Source organism: Rhyacophila brunnea, unplaced genomic scaffold (assembly GCF_057557595.1).
Source record: "Rhyacophila brunnea isolate RB1 unplaced genomic scaffold, BYU_Rbru_1.0 scaffold_1, whole genome shotgun sequence".
NCBI lineage: Eukaryota > Metazoa > Arthropoda > Insecta > Trichoptera > Rhyacophilidae > Rhyacophila > Rhyacophila brunnea.
The window spans coordinates 5005693-5025753 of NW_028232751.1; the positions used below are offsets into that span (position 1 = coordinate 5005693).

Genomic DNA, 20061 nt, shown 5'->3' on the forward strand with positions numbered 1-20061 from the left:
CCAGACCGTGATTCGAACCTGGGACTCACGACATTATAAGCCGATGTTTAAGCCGCTTGACCATAGTGGGCGTCAAATTAATTTATACTTGTCCCAAAATAGCCTTAGAAAAGTTTGCAACCATAGGTTTAATTTAAGCTATGGCAATCTAATATTATAACTATATGTCATCATCATCATCAGCCGGGGTCAATCCACTGCTGGTTGAAGGCCTCCCCAAGCTTCTTCCAACTCTCTCGGGCCTGTGTCGTTCGCTGCCACGTATTTCCGCCGAACTTTACCAGTTCGTCAATCCAGCGGCTTTTAGGGCGACCCTGTGGCCATTTCGTGCCCCTTGGGTACCACTGGATGACGGCATTTGTCCAGCGGTCGTCCTTTCGGCGAGCAATGTGCCCCGCCCATCTCCATTTCAGCTGTTTGGCAACGTCTATTACATCGCTTACTCCTGTCTGCTTCCTAACCCATTCGTTTCTCTTACGGTCCTTTCGCGTGATGCCCAACATACACCTCTCCATGCCTCGCTGTGCGACTCTTAGCCTTTGGACATCTCTCGTGTTGAGGGTCCACGTCTCGCAGCCATACGTGAGCACGGGTAGCACACATTGGTCGAACACCCTACGCTTAAGACACAATGGTAGGTCAATAACTATATGTACATTAACCGAAACAAACAATCACTATAATTATATTATAACGATTTCTCGACATCTTTAATAAATGCTATAATAATATTATTTTATTACTTAAACAAGTTGTTGAATGATTTGACTTAAAGATAATGTAAATAATATTTATAATAAACACACGCCTATATAAGGATTCGTAATTAAAATTATACAGTAAAAACATTCAAAACAAAAATAAGTATTTTTTAATTAGCGTATCTGAATGGACATCGCGATCAAAAGAAACTTTTTGTTGGTATTACGTAATATTTTTTTATACCCATTTTATGTGACAGTTGAAGTAGGTATTCATTTTTTGTATTAAAGGATTTTTTAATCGTAAAAGATATAATCCGCTAGCAAAAAGCTCTCGGCAACTTTGCTTAGGAACGGCTTTATTCATAGTATTACGTTGTACCACCGCCATCTTTAGATTAATAAAGCCTGAGCATAACTTTTTGCATAAGCAACGATTGGTCCACTTGTCAGCTGTCAAAATCAGATACCAGATTGCTTGACATATCGTCGCTATAGGATTGGTTTGCCGAATATCCGTTTTTGTCTTTGTTACTTTGTAATGAATACAGCATGCATATGCTGTAAAAACAACAATTTAAATACCTACATGTATTTGAATATAGGATAATGAAATTTGTTTTTCATCTCCTGAACATTTGACATTTGGTCTATTCGACAAACCAATCCTACAGCGATGATATTGATTCGCCCTTTCTCATTTCACACAAAAACCGGTGGTAGCTAATATCGATTTCCAAAAATATGTAGCATTGATCTTTGCATTACATTTCATTACCTTACTTGGAAAAGCTTCTAATTGCACTTGACCATGTTTTGAGCTATGAGCGTTTGAAATTTGGAATGGTCATATTTTCAATATAAAAAGACATATATATAGAACTCCGGCATACTGCTAATTCTCATATTTGACAATAGATGACTCTGAAGTGAACGTATATGATAGAATATGGATAATGGTACCTTTTCACACCAAAAAGTCATTTTAGGCCAAAATGTCAGTTAGAACCTTTTCAAAGTAAGGTAACGAATTGTGTAGAATGTGTTTTAATGCTAGTGTATTATTTATCATGTAACTCATCTATCCAAATTGTTATGTGCCATTCAAATTTGTAACTGTTAGTGAGTCAGACAGTGGATTCGACCGGCTTAAACAATGAGTTCATTATTATTTTTACATGTTAAATCTTGTTCATTTCTTAAGTTTGTTGCATCATCTTTATTGTTCCTTTTTAGTAGTATTCCAGTATATAAAACATTCTTCAGCTGGACTTCTAACAAGAAACACACATTGTGTACCTTGTAATATTCAACCTTATATTAGTATACCAGTAATGTGATTATGTGATTATGTGATTTTGTGTTATAAATCGGAAATAAAGGACAACATTAAATACAATTAATAATATCTTTTAATAATTCCAACTCATAACAAAATCAAACCATTCTCTGTGTGAACACGACACACGCGTCAGTATGAGCACTATATAGAACAATGACAGGCAATAACAGGTCATCCATAGACAACAACGGAAAAAGTAAGACCAGTCGTTGTGAATATATCGGCTTTCTACTTGAGTCGGCAATGGTTGTACCTAAACCGTTTTAGTACATTTTCATTCGAATAATTATTAATTACTCCACGCTGAACTTAAATGTCATCATCCGTCGTAATCACTTTCTACATATTTTTTAACATATATATTCTCAATTTATAACAAATAACCTAGCGTTACGAACGTTAAAAGGTTAATCGCCAAGCTTATCAGGCGCTAGCAGCGAGAGACGTAGAATGTTAACGTGACATAATATTTTGTTTAGAAAATTCTACTGTTTATTTTCTGAAACGAAACTTTCTTACGCGCGTTACGAAGGTTTCGCCCATAGAGCGTAGTAGAAAATGTGTAATAGAAAACGAAGACAGCGGATTCACGTACCAACACGTACCTCATACGTGTTATTACTAATTCACTTTAATTTAACATAAATAATTTTGAAAAACACTTCTGAAAAAATATATTATAACTAAGCTTAGGATTCTTAGGTATTTAAATATTTTTTTTTGAGCGGCCCCACAACAAAGTATCAAAAATATCTATCTGTTTCAGCACCGCCATCTTTAGATTAATAAAGTCTGAGCATAACTTTTCGCGCAAGCAACGAGTGATCCACTGCTATACTATTTATTGCGTACTTGCAAGCAGAGTTTGGTATTCTATAATGACTGAAGATTATAAATAAGTTATTAGCTATTGTTGTTTAGAATCGACTGTCACATTGACAAACGTCCTAGTATATTATTATGATATTATTATACACAGAATAAGTTTACTTACTTTGATCGTCACTTCCAATTATTAATAACCACTAAATCAGATGAACTCCAAGGTCTCCAAGATACGTTAAAATAATCTGAAAGAAATCTGAAACTAAGAATACTCCGACAAGTGAACACGACTGACGCTTCAGTATGAGCACTCTATAGACAATGACAGGCCATCCATAGACAACGGGAGGGGCGAAAAGTAGGAACAGTCGTGTAATGTATCAGCTTCCATCTTCAGTGGGCAATGGTTTCAGACTGTTAGCACCTATTTTAACATATTTTTGGATAATTACATATTTTTTAGATTTACTTACATATTTAAGGTTTAAGCACATATTTTCACGTAAATACGAAATTTCAATTTCAAAACACAAAGATTTAAATCTTTGACCTAATTCTTCCAAATTTTGTGAAGATTTGTGCTTGGCGTTCGTGGTGGCTGATATCCCTATAGGAAAACTGTGTAACAAACATTTCGTTTCATTTTTGGAAAAATACAATAATGAAAAGGTGCCTGGTGAATCGACAATCAGAAAAAAATATATGAGAAGTTTGTATGATTTGCAAATCTCTGAAATAAAAAAAATCGCTCTACAACAGGAATCTATTGATATTACCAATTGACGAAGCAACAAACGTTAAAGGACGATACATTGCCAATGTTATCATTGGTATTTTGGGTGTAAATAAAACCTCTTCAAAGAAAAATTTCTTTTGAATGTGGCTGAATTAGAAAAATTGAAACATCTGTTTCAATTTTTTCTACTTCAGAAATAGTTTCATTGACATACGCAACAATAACATCTGTAGAAGTGGAAAGAAGTTTTTCCATGTATCAAAATTTACTAACATCAAATCGTTAAAGATTCACTTTCGAAAATTTGAAGCATTATTTTATAATTTATTTGAAGCGTTTTCTGTTTGTGAATAAATAATAAATTAAACTGTTGAAATATATATGATTTATTGTAATACTTACTTAAATTTTAAACACCTATTTTTGTTTTTTAGCACCTAATTATGAAATTTTAATAATATATTTTCCAATTATAACTACATTTTTAGGTACCTATTATTCATTTTTAGCACCTAAAAATCCTAAGCATAATTATAACCAATAGAAAAAATCTTTTTGAAAAAAGTAAGACACCCGGCAGGAATCGAACCTGCATCTATTGGGTTTACGCCGTGCGCGCATTATCCACTACGCTACGAGGTGACATACTAATGACGATAAATTTTAACTATTGGCCTTCTAATAACTGCCCGTCAGCGTTCTTCCAAATCAAGCTACTATTCGTTAAATAAAAGAAATAGTTAATTAAAAACACTTTAATTTAATTGTGGTAATGCAGTTGACTGCAAGCAAGTTCGTCTGTCGGACCACGCGCTCTGCAGAATATCTCAGGGCGCTGATCAGAAGCAGCAATTGCGTCGCGATGTAATATTCGAGTAATCTAACCACAGAACAGAACAGATTAATACATATAATATCGATAGGCTGTATTCCAATAGACTACATTTTGACGTAGAGTTTTGAATGTGTGTGTGTCCTATGAAAATGAACCACGCAGTATATACGTGCAATAGTGTGTGTTGCAATCTTCAATACATACTAATTGAGCATCAATACATAAAGCGAGAGCAGTTGTCAGTATTCGACGTATGACGTATTCTTGACATGCAATTGTACTTTTGGTATTCATTTAAGTTTGGAAAATAGGTATATGTTGAAAAATCGTTGTGATTCGACAGTGTATAACACTTTTAATTGAAGTCGAGAGTGATATTTCGTTGGTGGTAAGACACTTACAATCAAGCATAAAAACATGTCAGTGCATCCTCGATTAATACATTTTGACCACGAAGATTTTTTTTTAGAAAGCTTGAAGTTTGATGTTCAGAATTAAAATGTTGATATCTATTCTCTGAAGAGAAAGATTCAATTCATTTACTAATCCGTCAAACATGTACCTAACCGAAAAAAAAAATCTTTTTTTTTAAACGGTACATGTTCAAACACGCGCGTTAACATCATTTTACTCCCTACTTCAATTATAGTTTGTCAATTTATGGCTACGACCGTATGTTGTAGCTTAACCTCTGGGGAATGCCAAAAGAAATGGCGTATTTCAAAAAAACACTACCTTATTCTTAGGTCAATAATTATGATAAAGCAATCATTATTCGTAGGATGTTTATCACGCTTGAATGGTCAAAGACATAGCTTATAATAAGTATCTTTAGAATTATCTTCAAATGTGTTAATTTTGCCATTTTTGAATAATAAAATGCCTAATTCTTGTCAAATTTGGGATCACAGAGATTATCAATATAATTTTTATCGTAAATATTTTACTAAAATTATCTCGTCATAAATTATACTAATCGTTTTATAAATGCGTTTAAAAATTAATAAATGTAAAAAATCTTAACACCACTGCACAGTTATGTACTGAAATATGACTATATTCTAAAACATTAGAGCGAGAGGTTTAAAAGAATACTATTTTATGTAATAAAAATACTTTATGCAGTCATCAAATGTTTAAAATAAATATGAAATATAATAAGGCTTCAAAATTATATAAATAGATTATCTACAACGTTTAAGGTATGTCCAGGATCATCTCATAAAATATGTAACATAATCTCTAAAAATATGAAAACAGTTCTGTGATGGAGAATAATATAATATCAAAGAAGAGTGGTTTATATTCTTTCACGATCTTTTTGAGAATTTTAAAAACAAGAAACAAAATATTCAAAGAATAAAAGATATGCCTTCGGCTAGAAATACGATGAAAGGTAGCATATCAAGAACTCAGTTGTAATTTTCAAGCTATTTTAATAGAATTCGTAAAAAACTTTTTCGCCATTAAAAACTGCTTGGCACGTCAGACAGTCGAAAAATATTATTTCGGAAATTTTGGCACGCGTACGTAAAAAGGTTCGCCAACCCTATCCTAGATGGTAACGTAAGGTTTTGAAAATTGCTTAAGCCATGATCAACGAAAAGCAGAACAAAGATGGCGGATGTTAATGATGTGAGCGTGTCATCTAGTGACGTCAATCAATTAAATAAAAGCAGAAAAGTGAAGGTTTTATGAAGTCTAGAAGTATTTAGAAATCTATGTTTTCTATATTAACAATATAATATCAATAAATAAAAAGTATTATTTTCCTGTGAAAATAAACGTTTTTCTTCATTCCTCAAATTTATTGAAATGTGCCTTCAATTATACTCCTATAATTAATTAATTAATAATAACAGTCTACATCAAACACCTGTTGAAAAGATAGCCTGCGAATTGACCAGGCGCGGGATCCAAACCAACGCCTATCGAGGCAAACTATCTATCACTAATCCAGTGATCCACCATGCCAGATAGTTTCACTAAAAAAAATCGGTGTGTGTACTTATGTACGCGCGTTAGAAATTATACTACTTTGGCGTAACAAAACAAAAACAAAACTTGTGATAACCTAGATTCTTCGACTAGCTCTGGTATGGTGATTTAGAATCAGGTTCACAAAATAAATAAAAGTGTTTCTTTGGTTCATCGAACTATCCAAATTATTTGTTTTTATTATTGGTAGGAAGTTGAAATGGAGTGCCTGCCGCTGGTTTAAAATTATCTTGTTGCGTCATTCCGTATTTATAAATATTATTTACTATTACTATTTTAATTATCTTGTCAAATTACTCACTCAGGAAAAGAGCCGGTCATTGGAGCGCCGCTGGTTTAACATGTACCCTTGAGACCGAAATGAATATAATCATAATAATAATTATTTACCAACTCAGCATTCACAAAATTTATTTATTTATTGATAGATATATAATTTTACTCATAAATAATACTTACACAAATATAACCTCAAATCTTGATACACAATCTTTACAATGAAAAATAAATATACACTCCAATATAAATAACGTTAGGAAAGTTAACAGAAACAAATTTGAATCCTCCTAACACAACGATAAATATTTCAAAGTATTATAAAAAATATGTGTTACATCGCGGCCGGTCACACGCGAAAAATGCACTCAGCTGTTTTCCCAAACGTGCCAAAAGAAGTACAACTTCAATAATTTAATTAATAATCGTTGTGTACTGCGTCCATCTCGTCACCCTAGGATGTTTTATATAATTTTAATAGGTCGAAAAGCTGTGGTTGACCAGTCCGCGAAACGATTCAACCTCCACATTATTGGCAAATCGATTGCGGAGTGTGCTGCTGAAAATGCAAAAGTTAGGACGTGAAGTGCTCGACTGTTCGATCAAGGGCGGACAACGTCACTCAGTGAGTCCACAAGTGGACGACTTCGCTCATGGACGCTCGAAACACCGCATTTCTTAACGACCGCGACTTGTTTGTCTTTCACCCGTAGATATCTGCTAAGGAGGCAATATCGAATGAATAATAATATCAGTAAGAGTATCGTAATGTCTCTATGGGTGAAATTGAAAATTTCAATTCAATATATCTTATTGATCATTTTACAACGTTTTTATTAGGCCGTATTCTTATTTGTCCGGTGGTTGTTTATCCAGTACAAATCTTGCAATCAATTTTTATCTAACTTCCCACTAGCTAGACATTTGAAACTTTTAGAATATATCAGAACACGATGCCAATGCATTCTTTTAATACTTTTAGCCATTTTTAAGCAGAATTGAATTCGTTTCAGTTAATTCTGTTTTGTATGGAAAGTTATTATTGTTGGTTGTTAAGGGGGTCCTAGCAACTAAATTATCAATAAATACGTGCGTTATTATGGAAATCAATATGAAATGTCAAAATGACATTTCAGTATTCTATATTTATTTAGTATTTCTATCAAGTACAATAAAAAGTTTTTATTAATACATAGAATTGTCAAGTTTATATGATTCAACAGAAAATTTAATAACGTGGTATCTATATAAAAAGTTCTTTTAATCTTGTAATTATTGACAATTAAAAATTAGTTTGGTAAGTTGTTTAAATGGTGACATTTTTTGAAAAATGCATAGCTTTAACATATTTTGTTTTTTAATTAAAAAAAATAAAAATCGGTGTTTTTAAATAAGAAGGATATATTTTTTAATTAAAAAAAGGAAACATAATATATTGTAATGTTCTTAGGTGTGTATTAATTATTTTAAATGTCAGCTATCAATAAAATCCTACGGACAATAGGTAAAAATAAAAAGAAATACATAACTAGAACTCTAAAAACTTGAGACCTTTTGTCAAAAAGGAAATTGAACAACGCTGCACCACCCCGCGAAGGTGCTTTAGGCCTTTTAGCGCATCACGACGCAGCTATAACTTGAATGGTTATAGGACGGTTGAAGTGCCAAAAAGCTCCCCACCAAAAAGATTTTTTACACACTAAAGAAGTTCGAAAACCACCGAGTCCTTACCAAATCTTCTCATTGGGTCTGAATAATGCAATGACGTCATTGGAATAATGGCATTCAGATTAGGTATTTCAAAATATATTATTATTGGATATAGAATTTTGAAAATAGAGTTTTCATCAGTCATTGTTTCTATATAATATTATGCTTTAGAACCTATGTCCTATAATACGGTAGTGACAAAAACTCTATAATAAACGGTTATTTAACATTTATCGTGACAGCGCTCGAAATGGAAAAGTTTACGAACCGGAGCGTTCGCCAATTTTCTGAAGATATTAATTTAGTTAACAAATTCTATGTATATTTTATAAAAATAAGTTTGTTAGATTTTTGTTATATGACATATCTCGCTCAGACGGTCAAACTATTTTTTCCACGAGACGGAGCGATAATTTTATCAATTTTACGAACCAGAACGGCGCTCCAGTTCATTTAGAGCCCTGATCGTGACGTCTACAAGTATTTAAGTACGACAGTTTCCAAAATATTATGCAATGCAGATTTAACGAATTGTTGTATTATTCCATCCCGGAGCCCCCGAATGAAAGGCTATCGCCACGAGAGCCACCATCAATGCGAGAAATATTAATATAATATATATATATATATATAATAACCTATTAGACCAGCGCTCGAAATGGAAAATTTTACGAACCGGAGCGCTCGATAATTTTATGAAAATATTAACGTTTTTATCTAATTGTATAATATGTATTTTATAAAAATAAGTCTGTTAGATTTTTATTATATTACATATCTAGCTCAGACGGTCAAATTAATATATCCACGAGACGGAGCGATAATTTTGGAGATTTTATGAACCGGAACGGCGCTCCGGTGCGTTCCGGTCCATTTCGAGCCCTGTATTAGACAGCAACCGTAGTAGAAATCATGTAGAATACTCGAATAATAAAAGTATTGACATCATTAATATTGTTAGGGAAACTATCGAAGGCATCCCCATCTCTACCCAATCTGCCTTTTTACGTAGGTAGCCGCTCCTCGAGTACTGTATTGTGCTTGACTTAATATTATGAATTAATATGCGTACTATAACTCGCAATATTCACATATTATTTTAATTATTCCGTCGCACACACGGAAACATGTACTATTTATATGGACACAAACGTAGATTCCCTTAAAAATTAAATCCACTTGAATAATAATATGTGAATTGGAATTAAATAGTAAATGTTTCCATTGGGTTCAAAAAGATGATAATAGGCAGGGCTTTTTAAGAAAAAAATAAAGGTGCCGGAACTCACTTCTTGCCAAACTTCTTACCTACTAAAGAAAACTATATTAGAATATCATTTAATTAAAGCAACTTTTCCTATCCCACGAAGCGCATAAAAAAAATAAACAAAAATACAAATAAACAACATTGTAAAAACATCATACATTTAAATAAAAGTATATAGTGATTTCCATGGATCCCACATCTTGAAGCGGACCCCCTACCTATCACTAAGGTTAAAGGCAGTGTGATGCTCTATAGTAGCGTTTTTCAAATGGTGTTCGAGGTAAAATTTACCAAATAAATTACATTAACCAAAAAATGCAATTACACAAGCGCATATTTTAAAATGTTAATAACCTCGAAGGATTTTTTTTTACGATTAGAGGAAATGTTTGGTGTGCGTTTATCTCACTCAGTGACGTCCCGTGGGGGTAGGCAGATTGAGCGTCGCTTGGGGGCGGCAGTTACTCGAAGGGCGGCAAATCGAGGAGAATCAATAAATAATATATACAGGAATAATAATGTAGCTATTTCTATATATACCTTGTGATTCTCTTCGATTTGCCGCCCTTTGGGTAACTGCCGCCCCCAAGCGACACTCAATCTACCTACCCCCACGGGACGTCACTGACTGTTTTGGTCTTCAACGAAGTTCTTATTGGGGGTAATAATTATTAGATTGATTTGCGAAAATTCGCGTTCACATTCACCTGAAGAAATGGTAATAGAATCTGATGCATATGTCAAACGCGATAGTTTTTCAGGATATGTCTTTTCATAATATGAAATGATTCAGGAAAATTAACTTGTACCTACTATGTAAGCGCGAACATTGTTTCGTCTAATTGCTTTTGAAACATTAAAAATACCGTGGAAAAAGGTGCCGGAACGCCGTTCCACCGCGTTACATGACAAAAAAGCCCTGATAATAGGTAGGTATGGTAAAGATGTCACAATAATAATTGAAGGCGTCGAAAAACACTTGACGAAATAAATAATAACAAGGATGGGTGTGTTATGGTTATATTTTTAATCTATAGACGTTTGCATAGCTAAGTGCTTTTTTCTCTCCTGTAAAATTTAGCCAGTCTGTCAACTCTGCCAATCTGTAAAACAAGCCGACCACGAAAAATGGGGAACCTGCGGCCCGCGGCGAAATATTTTTCCTAAAAAAAACAAGTAGCATTCCAGGTGTGCCGCAAAAGAAGACATAATATTTTTTGAATCACTAATTAGAATGGTGGATCAGAAAATAAAAAAAACTCAGCTTGATTGCTTCCCAGGTGTAGACGCTCCCTCAAACAAATTTTAAATTTTGTCAGAAGTTCAGAAAACAGTAAGAAAACCTTTCTTCATAATTTTCTAAATTACCATCACTTCATTAAGACGGTACTTCAGTGAAACGGCAAATAATTTTCAACTATAGGTGCGACGAAATTTCTGACTAGCTGGCAATCGGAGAGCGAAAGTCGAGCTGTGAACACGTCAATTTATTTTGTGATGGCGACGGGGGAATGAATTCTTAAGTCGTGTAAAGATGACTAAAAAACGTTACCCATTTACTTGAAAAAGAAAACATGTCAATGAATATGTTACTATTATTAGTAATAGAACAATAAACATAAGTTTAAATGGACGCATGTTGACTTTTTATGACAAATTATGTTTTGTTCTGCATGCGTCATTTGCACAATCTTCGCGTCGCGTAGTCACGATCGTTTTAGACCGTGCCCCAGCTGAAGTTTATGCACAAAATTTATGAGTTAGTACCTAATCAATTCTCAAGATTCCTACTAACAGCCGGTTAAAATTTAATAGACCATTAAAAAAATAAACTGTGCATAAAGCCTCATTTTCTTAGTTATCCTTATCAGCATTTTGGAAAGTTGCAGTTCTAAAACATCCATTAAATTTTAATCTGTGTTTCCATTTGGATCGTCGTATCTTTGCGAATTAGGTTTCTCAGCGGTTATGGAACTGAAATTAAAAAAAAACGGGAACGGTTAGGTACAGAATATGGTAGGTAAATGAAGAATTATTACTTGTTTGTTTGTTTTGCTCATGATAGCCGAGCGGTAACCTGTCGGTTTATACTGTCATAGAACCCTGAATACTGGGTCTGGTAAATTCACGTATACCCAGAGTATGACCCAAATCGATTGAGCAAGCGGATAAGATCAATTTCTCATAAAACAAAACAACTTCTACTGTGTGGAGGTCCATATTATGATCATCTTAGGATCGAACATGATGATTGGTGACCTTGGTCCCTCATATTGTAAGTACATATTAATAATAATAGAATAAAAAATATTATAATTTTGAATGGCATCGGAAAAAAGTTTTTTTTCTTAAAAAAATCATTTCTACATTAAAAAAACACAGAACATACGATAATTTGGATATTTTCGTTCCATAATTAATTTGGTTACGAAGAACCTGCTATAATTTCGTACCTAATAGAGAAAAAATTGGTGAATCGAGAAAAAAAGTTGTTTGAAAGGTAAAAACTAGTCCTCGAAACAAAACAGATTTTCCGGTATAAAAATATGTCTCGGAATTGTCTCAAATACCCCCTCTTACTTTTTATGACAGACGCAAAACCTATTTTTCCTATTTTTTGACAAAATACTTTTTGTACTATTTTTTGGGACCGCGTACTATTCGGTGACCAAAAGATGGCAGCAGTAGGTATGTCTCAAGACATTAATTTTTGTTTTTGGTAGTATACTTTCGTTCGATAAATTGGTGCAAAGTACTATAATTTTGCAATACTGCTCGAAAAACGTCAAAAAATCCCTTGACTTTGGTTTAAAATGAAATTTCTTGAATTCTTCGGTATGCATTTTTGGTCGGAAGAGATACCTAAATAAAAGAGTTTTGGAGCTTCTCAAATTCTGTTATTTTTTTTCTGTAAAACAAAAAACCTATATATTTTCAACAGCTGACAACGCATACTATATTTTTCCCCCAAATAATATAATTTTGGAGACTCTGTACTATAATTCCACTTTGAAAAGATGGCAACACTGCGCTCGTCCGGTCCTTCATCTGTCACTTTGACATGTAAACAGTTATCGGTTAATTTTGTATCAACAATATTTTCAAGAGGTAAAATGATTGTGAAGATGATAAAACAGAATCCACAGAGTACAAACATTTCAAGTAAGTGATTATTTATGTATGTTTATGAGTATTAATTTTTGTAGGTTACGTTTTCCGAATTTTATAACCGTTCGTATTCTTTTAAAATGTTAACTGATTATTTTATGAAGCATCATTCATATTCTTTCACAGATCAAACGACTGAGGTAGAAGATGAGGAATCGATACATTTAAACTCACATCCGTTACCAGATCAGGCATCAATTACTAATGATTAATAGTTCCATGAAAAATAACTATGGTAAGCAGCTAACTATATCAAAATGTTTTGTTCGTTTGTTGACAATGAGTTAATTATACCATTCGCTTTTCTTATAATATCATTTTTTTCTCAGACATGGTAGACATCTCAGGAGTTACTTCTTCTCGACAAGGTTTTTTTGAAGAATTTGGCCCCGATACATTATCAGGATGTTTAATAGTATTACCAATGGATGTAATACATTTGAACATTCTAGTGAATTACCATTCAATATAGAATTTAACCGTGGTAGGTACTATGCAGCTATAATCATATAATTATATTGAGAGTCGGAGTAAAACAACTGTTTCTTGTATTGTGATTACTATTTCTTTTTATAGAGTTGCATAACATCCTAGAAGTCACTTCATGGTTTAATAGCTCAACAGGATTTTTCGAATAGTTTGTACCCGACACCACTGACAAAAAATATCAGCGGAAATTACAACAACAAATGCCCGCAACGAGCGCTTCGTGCAATCTCTGCGCACATGACCGTCAACATGCTAGAAGACTTGATCCTCGACATGTTGCATTTTTTGTTCTGTCGCATTCGACCAATCTGCGAAGCTCCATTTAGCAACGTTTGTTATGTGGTTTCACGATGACGTCACATCGACGATTTTAACATGAGGCGAATTCATACATGATGTGCAAGCCGACTTAGACATTGTGAATGTTAAAATTTAATAATTATACTGTAATAAACATTTTTACTATGAAATAAATCATTACGCATAGGTGCGTGTTGGCACTGGGAATGAAACTTTCAATCCCAGTGCCGATCACGCACAAACGCGTTATTTTCATTTTCCCGTTTTTCAACACATTTAGCATTATAAATCATAAAATATTTGACTAAAAGCATAACCAAACAACCTAGAAACGATTTCGCATGAAAAAAATCGGCATTTCCCACTTTTTCTCTCATGTCTTTATTATTTAAAAAGTAATTTAGTAATTAATAGCTAACGAGATTTTTTTATTCTATAAGGCTCGCTCGCATTCAATGACAATCGTGTATTAAAATAACATTTCTGAAAAACACTATTTTCGTAGGTATGTACTTACTTTCATATAATTTATTGATAACAATTAAAAACAATCGATTGTGTTTAAAATCATTTGAATATGTTAGGGGGCATCAAACAAAATAACTGAAGTCTATTTATCTAATTATGTCTGCATTAAAAGTGCGGAGGTTTTTGATGACAAAAAAAGTAAGTCTCACATATTATAATTTATTTAAAATCAAAACATTTATCAGAAATAAACATATTTTTCACTCATTCACTTTCCAGTCACTGTAGTTTTCGTGACTAAACAGAGATTTTGTATATTTGTACGATCGATTCACAACACAAAATATAGTAATTTAAGCACAACACTACTTTTATAATTCTTCTGAGTGCAGGACGAACTGGTGATGAATTCGCCATTATATTTAGTCGCTAAACTTTACTATATGTAACTTTAAAACTCACAAAACTAATATCAAAAACGCAAAGTATTGAAATGTATGAGGATGCAGTCATTAAAGGTAAACAAGGATAAATGATCCTTTGACCAACTACATAGTAGAAGTGGCGTTATCCTGAATAGCCCTCGGCGTCATTTAATATAAGCCACTCAAAGTCTCAAATATTTTTCGGTGTTGTTTTGTAAAATGGCTACACATTAGACAAACCAGCGTGGAATAATTTATTGTTGCTACTGTGGTTTCTTAGATATTTTTAAAATGAAAAATAAAATGTTTTTTAATAATGTCGATGCATTTATGTAAAAGAAATTGAACTGCGTTAAAAACTCAATTTCGCCAAAAATGGAGGTTCGACAAACCATTTTCTAAGACGATAACCAGTCACCGTACTCCAAAATATGTTGAGACAAAAAGACGAATGTCTCGCTTCAATTACATTTTATTTTTTCTAAACAAAATGAACACCCAAAAATACAATATTAATACTCTTATTAATGTTACAACCATTTTAATAAATATTTTTGTATCTTTACAAGTAATGTGAAATTGACTTTTAAATAACATTAAAAACTATTTTTGTCATTTTTCCCATTAGTATTTTTTGTAATTCCGCCCTTATGACCCTAAGGCCCCGTCCAACATAAGTGCGTTGAGCGGCGCGCGCAACTCAAACGTATAACCGTGTGTGAAAATGTTCGTATAAATGTATGACAAAAAAAAGACATTGACTACGAACATTTTCACACACGGTTATACGTTTGAGTTGCACGCTCCGCTCAACGCTCTGCCGAACCTGCGTACACTGAACCCCCGAAATGTGGTGGTAAATACTTAAGAACAGCGCTGTCCAACATCTTTTGGGCCGCGGGCCATTTTTTCTTTAGCAAACATTTCGGAGCTTAAGAGGATAGGTAAATGAAAAGTCAGTTAACTTAATTTAATTTAATTTAATATAAGTTCAATATTTATATTAAATTGCAAAGTTCTTAAAGTTCTTAAAGTCTTTTTGGCTGGATATCTTGTGGCTACTGGCTTGGCGACCAAGGCGAGAAGTCAGGGCTTGCGGCTTGGCGTGCAACCGACACGGTCTTTTTGGCTGGAGATCTTGTGGCTTGGCGTCCGAGGCGAGAAGTCAGGGCTCGCAGCTTGGCGTGCTGCCGATGCGGTCTTTTTGGCTGGAGATGCTGGCTGTTCGGCGTCCGAGGCAAGAGAGAGCTTTTTGCACGCATCCAACTGTTAGATTCGCTGCGTCATGGCCGTCTGTCGGTCGCGAACCTCTCTGTTTTACCAACGGATTGACTAGTGGCGTCCGCGTCTGTGTTTTGGTGGGAGCGCGGACGAATTTGAGGAGGCGGGCTCCGCTCGGCCGAGGGTTACGAGAACCGCGAAGAGTAGACGCAGGCTGTGGTGTTATGGGAAAGCTGATGGTTCGGTCCGTCCTTTGAGGTGATCTCCTGTGGGAAAACCTTCATCCGGTATCAACGTCACTGTTTTTTATCTGTCAAACTGAAATAGAAGATTGATTATCAATTGTTTTCTTTTGTGAACTGCTTATAACAAGTTCATTTGACGTGTCAGAATTCAAACTTAGAATTTACAGAAATAATCGAAAAAAATGTGACATATCTATTAGCATATTAAAAATAATCAATTTCAATCAAGACATTTATTGTAAGATGAGGTTTCTATTAATCATTTTTTTTTTTTTTTAATTAATTAATAATCATATAGAATTTTAATACTGCTATCAATAAATTGAATAATTTCAGACTTGGAATTGGGCAATGGGAATGGGGCAGACAATGGGAATTGAATAATGTCTTGAGTATGGGCCAGGCCTGAAACAGGCCAAATCATTCAGGTCACGATCCCCAGTCATGGGGTCCCGAGGAATGAAAAGAAGAATGACGCTAACAAATAATAAATTATATGTATTCTGACATCGCATTTAACATTGAGGACGCTGACGTACAGATTATCAGAAATTAAATGCATAATGGTACGAAATATATTATTAATTTATTAACTGTCAACGATATAGTATTAACAATGGTACACGTTTGATGTACCTACCTATCTATCAATCTAATTTTCTCTTTTTAACGGCAAGGTCAGAAAAGCAATCATCCTCTTGCTCTCTTTCTGGGTTGTTCTCGGCAGCCCTCTTGAGCACAATTAGATTGGCTTCCTGCTGCACACCTGTCACATCATTAACGAATTTTTCTGTCGATAACATCTAACTTGATATCCTGTCTTGATCTTCATGACGGAACCACTCTGAAAATCATACACAATATAATATAATAATGTGTGATATTTTATGTGCTAGCCATGGGATGATTTCGTCGATCGTACCATAGGCCCATAGGAATTGAGTCATGAAAATGTAAAAAGCGTGTATGTTCAGTTATAATATACAGTGTCTCTCCTAGACAAAATGCCGCCCCTAGGGAGCGCCAAAATGTCGCTCCATTTTTTATACAGTATTTTTTATCATCCTTTCATAACTCCAATATCTAAGAAATGTGTCGTATGGATACATTAGGTACTAACAAAATATATATCACTAAAACATATAAAATTAAATTTATAAATATTTTTTCCTCAAAAGTGGGATTTGTTGGCATTGGTAATACAGTGGCTTTTTACACATTGCAAACCTGACAAAAAAATTAGTCTTGTTAAACCTTTTACATTAATTAATACATTTTGTTTCCAACCCGTGAGCTGGTTTTTAAATGGAAAGATATTTTCGTTATTACTAAGTTTAGGTAACTATTCTATATATACGAGATGATTCCCCCTGATTTGCCGCCCTTCGAGTAACTGCCGCCCCTAAGCAACCCTCAATATGCCTACCCCCACGGGCCGTCACTGATAATATAATATGGTTTCATTAAGATTTGAAAGTGAAGCATTCATTAACCCTACTTTTATTTCCTTAGCCAGTTTACATGAAAATCATTTTCAAATAACCATTAGGAAACCTGCCGTAGGAGTCAATGATATAAAAGAACTGAATCCCGAAGCTTTAAACTAAGGCATGGTTTCCTCTTGTTGTTTTGCAGTATGCAAATAGTATGCAAGGAGTGCTAAGTGCCCAAAAGACCAAAACTTATAATTTTTATATATATATACATATAATTGTATTTTTTTGATGGTAAAAGACAAGTGGTATATGTACGTACTAAGCACAGAGGCCGTATTGACGTATTTAGGTATTTTCATGTTTTGATGAATTTGGATTCAGCAGAGTTTTTATATAAGATTGGTAAAAAAAAATCTGCCAAAACTGCTATATTTCCAGAGCCGTATATATGCAGTATGGGGAAAAACACGATAAATACTAAGCGGTTCGGTCGTAACTAGCATTTACTAAAGGATTTAAGACGTATCTGACACAGATACGGCTAATATCCTTTAGTTTTTCGGTTTTAGTATCGCGGTTGTTACGGCCAAATTGCTTTAGTAATAATACCATATTTCGATCGCTATTGCGTGGCTGCAAAAGCCGCATTCAACATTTGAATACTAATAGTCAAATGTTGACTATAACCGTGTATTTGATTCGTTTTTTGTTGATAACTGCAGTAATAATATCTAATATTTGTTTTGAAGTGTATTATAATTGATTACTTCGACTTTGGTTGATAAATATTTAGTATTTAGCACAGTAAGTAAATATTTGTTTTTTTACGTAGTCGAAAGTTTTACCTTAAAATTATCATACAGGTTCGCTGCCGGTGGCGCCGGTCGGAGACGCTTGGTCACTCATGTTGCTGTGATATTTGATACTTTTCATTATATAGACTTTTACAGACTATGAAAAGGCGTTTGATTCTATCAAAAAATTCTAATTATAGACGCCCTTAGCAACCAAGGAATTTCCAGACGCTACATAAACATATTGAACAGTATATAAAGTGATGCCACAGCATGCGTGAAACTCCACAAACGGTCGTGTAAATTCCCCATCAACAAAGGTGCCCGGCAAGGTAATACCATTTCACCTAAACTATTCACCACTACTCTTGAGGACTTATTCAGGAAACTTGATTGGGAGGAAAAAGGTGTTCCAAATAATGGGAAGCACCTCAGTCACCTGCGCTTTGCAGATGATATTATTATACTCCCGATTAGACCCGAAAGACCTCCAAGGTAGAATACAAGAACTCGCGGATGTCAATCAAACGGTCGGCCTAAAGATATATGTCTCAAAGACAAAAGTAATGAGGAACTCTTTTTCGGACCCTGCGATTATTTGTATTAATGGCACCCAACTCGAGCAAGTCAGCAGCTATGTCTATCTCGGACAGCAGGTGCCCATAGACGGAAGCAGAAATTGCTCGAAGAACAAAGTTGGGATGGAGTGCTTTCAGACGTCTGAATAGTATCTCACATATGGCTGCGAGTCGTGGACCCCCAACACGAGAGATGTCCAAAGGCTAAGAGTCGCACAGCGAGGCATGGAGAGGTGTATGTTGGGCATCACGCGAAAGGACCGTAAGAGAAACGAATGGGTTAGGAAGCAGACAGGAGTACGCGATGTAATAGACATTGCCAAACAGCTGAAATGGAGATGGGCAGGGCGCATTGCTCGCCAAAAGGACGCCACTGGACAAATGCTGTCATCCAGTGGTATTCAAGGGGCACGAAACGGCCACAGGGTCGCCCTAAAAGCTGCTGGATTGACGAACTGGTAAAGTTCGGCAGAAATACGTGGCAGCGAATGACACAGGACCGAGAGAGTTGGAAGAAGCTTGGGGAGGCCTTCATCCAGCAGTGGATTGACCCCGGCTGATTATGATGATGATATGTGACCACGTGTTCACCAAATGCTATGTGGCCAGAGTGTGGTGGGGTGAAATGAGTAACCACTGAAAGTAATTAAAATAATATTTAGTTAAGGTGAAGCCTTTACTGATCCATACATAAATAAAATTTGATATAAATAAAAAGTATTTCAAGTTATACACATTTATATTTTTTATAAAAATCGATGTTTTTTAAAATATATATAAAAAATATTAAAACTATGAATTAGTCAAAAATCTCTTGGACCATGCTTAGAAAACTTAATAAACTAAATTTTAATAATAAATATGACCATAAAATATATGTGATAATAACGTCCAATTCAACAAATTCACTTTTTATTACATTTTTTTCAATTGTAAGTTTATCTTTGACTTAAAATAAAAAATATTTTTCTTTTTAATGTTTTCAGATACATATTTATTAATTAATACAGTTGAAATTGTAAATTATCAAAAAAAATCTCAAATTGCAAGCTTTGTATTTTTCCCCTAGGTGCATCTTTAAAAACGGCTCAGTAAAGGCTTCACCTTAAGATATTATAATTTCCTTATAATATATGTGTAAACGACAAGTTGAAACTTATAGTTAAAAAATTATTTAGTTAAAATATTATAACTTATAGTAATATGGCTACAATAATAGGAGGTACCTAGCTACACTGCAAAATCAG

At 34.2% G+C, this 20061-nt stretch overlaps 1 protein-coding gene and 1 long non-coding RNA gene across 2 annotated transcripts in view; both read left to right on the plus strand.

The window, feature by feature from the left end:
* Positions 1-20061, plus strand: part of LOC147079397 (PDF receptor-like) — a 126021-nt gene that overhangs the window by 59766 nt on the left and 46194 nt on the right. The gene's annotated exons all lie outside the window — the stretch shown is intronic.
* Positions 12696-15158, plus strand: LOC147079398 (uncharacterized). The gene is made up of 4 exons (XR_015071573.1): positions 12696-12852; positions 12985-13093; positions 13188-13342; positions 13435-15158. It is a non-coding gene; the product is annotated as an uncharacterized LOC147079398 (long non-coding RNA).